We start from the raw sequence: 9,040 nt of genomic DNA on the forward strand, positions 1-9,040 counted from the left end.
ATGAATGAATTTCAACTCAGGAAGGTCTATCGCTATAGATAGCCATAGTGGGAGATTGGTATGATCGGATCTGTACTGCTAGCTTCAGGGAGTCAACGTTAAGCAGCTGTCAGCACAAACACTGACATAAGGAGGAGGAAGATTTTGAAGGTCAAAAGACTGGCTAGCCTGAATACAAGCCTTGTCAAACACACTGACCGCTGTGACATCAGAGAGTATTCTCCCAACTGAGCAAAAATATATCTAACTGTAAGTAGCAATTACTGGTTGAGCAAGTGGCACAAATGTTCAATTTAAGAGAGCAAGAAACTGTGAGTAGAATTACTTATAATACAAATATTTGACCAGTAGGTGGAATATTACCAAATGATGCTATAGACAATCAGCAATGTTGATTTACATTCAGATACTGTATATTTTGACCACTAGATGGTGCTGATATATCTTTTGGCACTGCCTCCAAATTGAATTTCCAATCAAATTCAAAATGGTGATAGAAACAAATATCAAAAAGATAAGTCTGAAGATGGCCTCACCAAAGATTTGTTGAATGCTGAATTGAAAAAATAAAAATAAATAATAATAATAACAATCAGTTAATCAATCAATATAAAAATAATAATAATGATAATGATGATGATGAAAGTAAAATCGTAGAAAATACAGTATGTACTCAAATTATCATGAGAAACAGAATTATAATATTCCAGCTATATGCAGAAATACAAGCACAACTTCAATCTGCTGGTACAGACCTCAAATTTGCCACCAGGAATATTAACCATGTCAAATTTCAAATTCTATGGGATGCATGACAGAAAAAGTAAGAGCCAGGGAAAAAACAAAGAAGCAGGGAAACAAGGAAACCAAAACAGGTGCTTGATATAGTGAGAATGAATATATATGCAGTGAAATCAAATGGAAAGTAAGAGTCTTGAGGGAAACAAACCCTAATCTCATTTGAGTCTCCACTTGATCAAATAATGTCCCAAAAATGTTGCTTTCCAAAGTATAAAAGTATCTAATCAAAGGTCTGAAATAAAGTTGATACCAAAAGTAGGCTAAATATCTGGACTACATAGATATGAAAGTGCAACATCTTCCCTTAGGGCATAACTATGACTATAGCTTTATTTGTGATCACAAAGACAAGGCTACATCGAATTATTAAAATATTTGACATTCGCAAAGCGGATTACTGCTTTATGAGGTTGAAAGGACTGTATAGTTCACCATTATCAAGTCAACTCAAGTTACTCAGTAATGACATGAAATTACCTAAGATACTTTAAGTACACTTTGTCGCCTTGGAATTATAAGGTTCCATCTGCATTCTGAGTGATTTTGAGATATTAAGCTTCAAAGTTTTTGCAGCAAAAATGTAGCAAAAATGAAATGGGGAACAAGTCTCTTTCCTACATGAAAATGACAGCGACCCTAAAGGTATTCTAAATGTACAATATCAAAATCCTCTCAAATTTGTAAATGGGGATTTTTGGAACAGGTAAAATGAAGATAGAACCTTCTAATTCTAAAAAGTAATTTTCCGCTTGGAATTATAAGGTTCTAACTTGCAAAACATTAACTGAAGCAACAATTTTCAAGAAATAAAAATAGTTTTTATAATTAGTTTTAAAATATAAAATTAGTGTTGTAACAATGTGTCGACATGTATGAGAAAGGTAAATTTAATGCTTTATCACATTTATTCCATATTTTAGGAGAAATAATTTTTTCTTGGTTAAGTTAGGCACAAAGGGCAATATTAAATATTTTGTCCAGTGCTAATGTTAATTTTAGCTAGGATTATAGTGGGTAATTAAACACATTATTGAGGGAACAGTTAAGGCAGCTAACATTACTCTAATCCATCTGTCCAGGGCCCGTATTCATGAAAAATTTTAGTGCTGCTAAGAGTTGCTCCTAGTAACAAAATTCTAAGAAACTTCTTAGAAATGTGGGTATTTCCTCTTAAAATTAAAGAAAAGATCCTAGTAAAGAAAAAAAGTAATTCAGAAAGCACCTTAACCCTTAAAAGAGGTCTTAAGGTCCAAAATTGTTAGGAATACAGACGAGGACTTTTAAGGGGCTTAAGAGTTTCTTTAGCAGTGGAGAAAATGGACGAAACATGAATGCATGACCCACTGTAAGGCCACCGAGAAGGGCGTGGTAGGCCGATAAAGCCACCACGTAAACCTTCAGGGTGGAGTGAGTTACGCCTGTGGAGAAACGGGCCTGCAGGACCTCAAGTACTGTACCAAACGGGCAGTTAACTGGGTCAAGGTGGCGGTCTCCGCACCAAGAAGTGAAATATTTTCACTTCAGGGTATACACTTTCCCCGTAGAGAGAGCTCTGGATTGGAGGATGGTCTCAGCAATCTCGGTTGAGAGACCGGAAGCTATGAGCTGTGCCCCCTCAGAGGCCACAGCCACAGCTTCCACAACTCCGGGCGGGGGTGATAGGATAGTGCGAGGAGAGAAATCGGGTCCGAGAACCATACTCGGCCCGGCCAGAACGGTGCTACCAAAAGTAGGCTGACCTCGTCCTGGCGCACTCTCGTCAGAACTCCCGGGAGCAGAGCGATCGGGGAAAATGTATAGACGAAGCCTCGGCCAAGTCTGTACCATAGCGTCCAGTCCAAAGGAGCTGGAGGAACTAGAGGGGCAAGCACTGACTCTTGAGTTGCAAAGCCAAAAGCTTTCCACATCTGCTTCACCACCACGGGTGAAGCATCCATTCCCCGGGCCTCGGCCCCTGCATCGACAGGATGTCTGCTCCCACATTGAGATACCCAGGAATGAAGATGGCTCTGAGCGAGCGAAGTTTGCCCTGGGACCACACAAGGACCTGGTGCGCCAGCTTGTATAAGGGGCGCGAAAGCAGACCTCCCTGGTGGTTGATGTAAGAGACCACCGCTGTGCTGTCGGTGCGCACCAACACATGGTGATCTCTTAGGTCTGGGAGAAAGTGCTTGAGTGCACGAAACACGGCCAACATTTCCAAACAATTGATATGCCACATTAGATGGCGACCGCTCCACCGACCGCGGGCAGGGTGGCCACTCATGACCGCTCCCCAACCAGTGAGGGATGCGTCCGTCGCTAGCATTACGCGGCGACAAGAAGCTCCCAGCACCGGGCCCTGACCCTAACCAGCACCAGGCCCTGACCCTCCCAGCACCGGGCCCTAACCCTAACCCTAACCATACCGGTACCAAAGAAATCACCTATGTCCTGTCTCAATGACTACCGTCCCATAGCACTGACTCCAATCATGATGAAGTGCTTTGAGAGGCTAGTCATGCATAACATCAAAACCAGCCTCCCCAACACACTCGACCCGCTCCAGTTTGCATACCGTCCAAACCGTTCTACGGACGATGCAATTTCCTCCACCCACCACCTGGCTCTTACCCACCTAGAAAATAAAGACTCCTATGTTAGAATGCTGTTCATTGACTTCAGCTCGGCATTCAACACAATAATCCCACAACAGCTCATAAATAAGATAAACCTGCTGGGCCTTAACAATTCCCTTTGTAACTGGATCCTGGACTTTCTAACTGGAAGACCTCAGTCAGTCCGTGTCGGCAACAACACCTCGAGCACTACAACACTGAGCACAGGTGCCCCACAAGGCTATGTGCTTAGCCTGCTGCTCTTCACACTGCTGACCCACGACTGCACTGCCAAGTTCAGCTCCAACCACATCATCAAGTTTGCTGATGACACAACAGTGGTAGGTCTCATCAGCAACAATGATGAAACGCACTACAGAGAAGAAGTGGCACAGCTGGCTGAATGGTGTGGCACAAACAATCTGTCCCTCAATGTGGAGAAGACAAAGGAGGTTGTGATGGACTTCAGAAGAAACTCCGTTGACCACCCCCCACTGACCATCGACAGCTCGACTGTGGAGAGAGTCAGCAGCACTAAATTCCTGGGGGTGCACATCACAGAGGATCTCACCTGGACCACCAACACCATGTCACTCTCCAAAAAGGCACAACAGCGCCTACACTTTCTCCGCCGGCTGAAAAGAGCAAGTCTCCCTCCACCCATCCTCACCACATTCTACAGAGGCACCATTGAGAGTGTGCTGACCAGCTGCATCACTGTCTGGTACGGGAACTGCAGTGCTGCTGTCCGCAAGACCCTCCAGCGGACAGTGAACACAGCTGCAAAGATCATCGGTGCCCCTCTCCCCTCCATCCTGGACATCTTCCTTACACGATGCTCCAGCAAAACCAACAGCATCGTGAAGAACTCCAGCCATCCCTCCCACAGTCTCTTCCAGCTCCTACCATCAGGAAGACGGTACCGGAGTATCAGAGCCCGCTCCGCCAGACTGCTCAACAGCTTTTTCCCCCAGGCTGTGAGAGCCCTGAACTCAAACCACCCCGCCCCCCTCTGAAACCCCATGCAAACCCCTACCTCCTGAAACATGGACCACCCCCCACCCCAAAGAAAAACTGTATGGAACTTTAATTTTTTTTTTTAATTTTTTTTTTTTTTTTTATGCAATTCAAAGTGTGCTACACACAGGTGAGTGGGCCTGTACAAACCACCTGTAGTAACACACTCTCCTCTATGTGCACTATGGACACTTTACACTTTACACTATGTGCACTATGGACACTTTACACTATGGACACTTACACTTTAAACTATGTGCACTATGGACACTTACACACACTGCTGCGTGTGCACAATCTCACAAAAGACTCAGCAATATATGTATGTTTACATGCTCATGCACTACAAATCATCCTGCACTGGTCCCCAACCAGCTGCTGACTCAAATGTCTCTCTTTGCACATGTACAGTATTTGTGAAGCATTCGTATAGTTTGTATTTTTTATCTTCTATTTTTTAGTTTGTATAGGGTAATATTTATGTGAAGCATTCGTATAGTTGTATTTTTTATCCTTTATTCTTTTAGTTTGTATAGGGTAAATACTTATAGTTATACATAGTATACTTATAGTTAAATCTGTCAGTAGGTTAGTAGTGTATAGGTTTATAGTGTTTTTTACTTCATTGTTGTATGACTGTATTTATGTAGCACCGTGGTCCTGCGAGACACAACATTTCGTTCCACTGTATGTCCCCACATGTAGCGGAATGACAATAAAGCTCAACTTGAACTTGAACTTGAAACAAGAACCAAGCTTGGCTCCATGTCTAAGGCACATAGGCATCGCCGCGTGACCTTGATCATGCGAAGCGGGTTTCCCCTCGGGGAGAACCCCTAGGTCTTGAGCCACCACTCTAGGGGTCTCATGTACAGCAGGCCAAAAGTTATCACGTTGGACGTTTCTGAAACTGCTCGACAGTGAGTGACTGGCCCTCTTTCACTCTCTTGACTGAGGTGAGGATCGACTCGATTCAAGCAGGAGACATACGTGCCTGCATCGTGGTCAAATCCCAAACCACGCAAAGATAAGTGGTTCTCTATACTGGAGAAAGCACACTTTCTTGGCGTTCAATCTCAACCCCTTCATGTGCGTGAAAACGACATCTCGATGCTGAATCGCCACCTGCTCTGATCGAGCTAGAATCAACCAATTGTTGATGTAAAAGTGCGGGGTAAGAGTGCAAGGCCAACGGGAAGAACCCGATATTGGTAAGCTTTGCCCCCAAAAGCAAACCTCAGGGACTTCCCGTGAGAGGGAAGGATGGAGACGTGAAATATGCGTCCTTAGATCCATCGCGCTGCCTAAATGGTCTACTAAGGGAACCAGTCTCTCGAGACTGGCCTCTGGTCTGCCCTCGTAAGCCCTGGGCCACGCCCGTAGGCTTCTTGGCCGATAACCCCCTTAAGACTTAAGAACGGTCCGCAGATCCGGCTTAGCCTTAGAGGTCCCTGACCCAGAGCGTTAGTCGCCACGGCCCCACCTCGGTGGGGTGCGAGTAGCCATGCTCTGTTTTGTGCCTCTCTGAAGAGGGGCTGGCACGCGGCGAGGGCTGCTCCCACCCAGCAGGCCCCTGAGCTAGAGACAGGCGAGGGAGAAACCGCTGAAATGCCGCCGCTTGTCTACAAGCCTCCTGGTACCTGTTGACGACGTAATTGACGGAGTCGCCGAACCGGCCAGAAGGCGCAAGCGGAGCGTCCATGAGGAAGACCCTATCTTCTCCATGTCAGATAGGGTCAACCACAAACAGCGTTTCTAGGGAGCTCAGAGATCATCTTATATTTCAATCAAATTGAGCTATAACTCTATACCTCATCCAGCTCTCTAAGCAGGGACTTCAGCTTGGTGCGCCTGTAACACTCTTTTTTTCTTCTGTTTTTTTTTTTTGGTGTGCAGACACGCACCTGCCCGACCTGCAGTCATGAGCCTTCAGAGACAACGCCACACAGGGGAACAGATAGCTCGCGAGCGTCTGTTCCACTCGGGCATTGCTTCTGATATGAATGAGAAATGCACGCGTCGCCTCGGCAACGCGTGCTGCAACAGTGAGCTCTCACTCAAAGGGGGAAGAACCGCACACGCGGGCTTCCCCGAGCGAGAGTGCTAGATCTGGGGAATGCAGGAGGAGATAGGGCGAACCCGTCTCCAACCCGTTCGCCAGATCCATGTTGCAATCCCCGCAATCTCACTCGCCGCCGTGCCTCAGCAGCGGCGGGAATGCAAGATGTACAGCGGGGAGAAACACAATCAGCCCCTTCTTTTTTTTTTTTGGAGCTGACTGCGCGCCGTTCTCATTCATAATATGCTTGTGCACACACTGATCATAGACGCATCCACCTCCTCGGAGGAAGACAGGTCTTAGGGAAGGGAAGAAAATAGGGGCTCGCCTGTCTTCATTCCAACTAGTGATAGCTCACTCCAAGTGCTTGCACATATTGCTGGAGCCAAATTAAAGTGATTGTGCTAGGACAAACAACACTAAATAAAACTCACAACACAAATCACACACAGACAGAGTAGCGGTTGCTGAATGACAAAAAGCAATCACCGGCTCCACCGCACGTGCTTTTATGCTTTCCGGTCAGTGACGTCACCCGTCTATGACGTCTCGCCCTTCCATTGGACAGATTACACTCCAGTTCAGAGCGCGGTCACGCTGAGGCCGTTCCCCTAGCGCTTTCGACGCAGCTCCAGTTCCTGGAAGGGAACTTTAGACTATAAACTTAGCTTTAGTACAGTTTAGTACAGTTCTATCTGAGACCCGTTAAAACACTGAAAACATCATTCGAATTTATTGATTTTACTTAGTATATTAATTATATCAGTTGATTTTACTTAGTATATTAATTATATCAATTTCCTCCACCCTCCACCTGGCTCTTACCCACCTAGAAAATAAAGACTCCTATGTTAGAATGCTGTTCATTGACTTCAGCTCGGCATTCAACACAATAATCCCACAACAGCTCATAAATAAGCTAAACCTGCTGGGCCTTAACAATTCCCTCTGTAACTGGATCCTGGACTTTCTAACTGGAAGACCTCAGTCAGTCCGTGTCGGCAACAACACCTCGAGCACTACAACACTGAGCACAGGTGCCCCACAAGGCTGTGTGCTCAGCCCGCTGCTCTTCACACTGCTGACCCACGACTGCACTGCCAAGTTCAGCTCCAACCACATCATCAAGTTTGCTGATGACACAACAGTGGTAGGTCTCATCAGCAACAACGATGAAACGCACTACAGAGAGGAAGTGGCACAGCTGGCTGAATGGTGTGGCACAAACAACCTGTCCCTCAATGTGGAGAAGACAAAGGAGGTTGTGATGGACTTCAGGAGAAACTCCGTTGACCACCCCCCACTGACCATCGACAGCTCGACTGTGGAGAGAGTCAGCAGCACTAAATTCCTGGGGGTGCACATCACAGAGGATCTCACCTGGACCACCAACACCATGTCACTCTCCAAAAAGGCACAACAGCGCCTACACTTTCTCCGCCGGCTGAAAAGAGCAAGTCTCCCTCCACCTATCCTCACCACATTCTACAGAGGCACCATTGAGAGTGTGCTGACCAGCTGCATCACTGTCTGGTACGGGAACTGCAGTGCTGCTGACCGCAAGACCCTCCAGCGGACAGTGAACACAGCTGCAAAGATCATCGGTGCCCCTCTCCCCTCCATCCTGGACATCTTCCTTACACGATGCTCCAGCAAAACCAACAGCATCGTGAAGGACTCCACCCATCCCTCCCACAGTCTCTTCCAGCTCCTACCATCAGGAAGACGGTACCGGAGCATCAGAGCCCGCTCCGCCAGACTGCTCAACAGCTTTTTCCCCCAGGCTGTGAGAGCCCTGAACTCAAACCACCCCGCCCCCCTCTGAAACCTCATGCAAACCCCTACCTCCTGAACATGGACCACCCCCCACCCCAAACCTTACCACACCAAAGAAAAACTGTATGGAACTTTTATATTTTTTTTTATTTATTTTATTCTTATTTTTCTTTACACTATGGACACTCTCCTCTATGTGCACTATGGACACTTTACACTATGGACACTCACACTTTACACTAGGTGCACTATGGACACTTACACACACTGCTGCGTGTGCACAATCTCACAAAAAACTCAGCAATATATGCATGTTATGTTTACATGCTCTTGCACTACAAATCATCCTGCACTGTTCCCCAACCAGCTGCTGACTCAAATGTCTCTCTTTGCACATGTACAGTTTGTATTTTTTGTCTTCTATTTTTTAGTTTGTATAGGATAATATTTATGTGAAGCATTCGTATAGTTGTATTTTTTATCCTTTATTCTTTTAGTTTGTATAGGGTAAATACTTATATATAGTATACTTATAGTTAAATCTGTTAGTAGTGTATAGGTTTATAGTGTTTTTTCTTACTTCATTGTTGTATGTCTGTATTTATGTAGCACCGTGGTCCTGCGAGACACGACATTTCGTTCCACTGCATGTCCCCACATGTAGCGGAATGACAATAAAGCTCAACTTGAACTTGAACTTGATCGATTTATTAAAACATCACAGTACACATTTGTTCATTAGTAAAGAATTTGTTGATTTACTTAACGTATTAATTACACCATCAGTGGA

The sequence above is a fragment of the Barbus barbus genome, assembly GCF_936440315.1.
Source record: "Barbus barbus genome assembly, chromosome: 21".
NCBI lineage: Eukaryota > Metazoa > Chordata > Actinopteri > Cypriniformes > Cyprinidae > Barbus > Barbus barbus.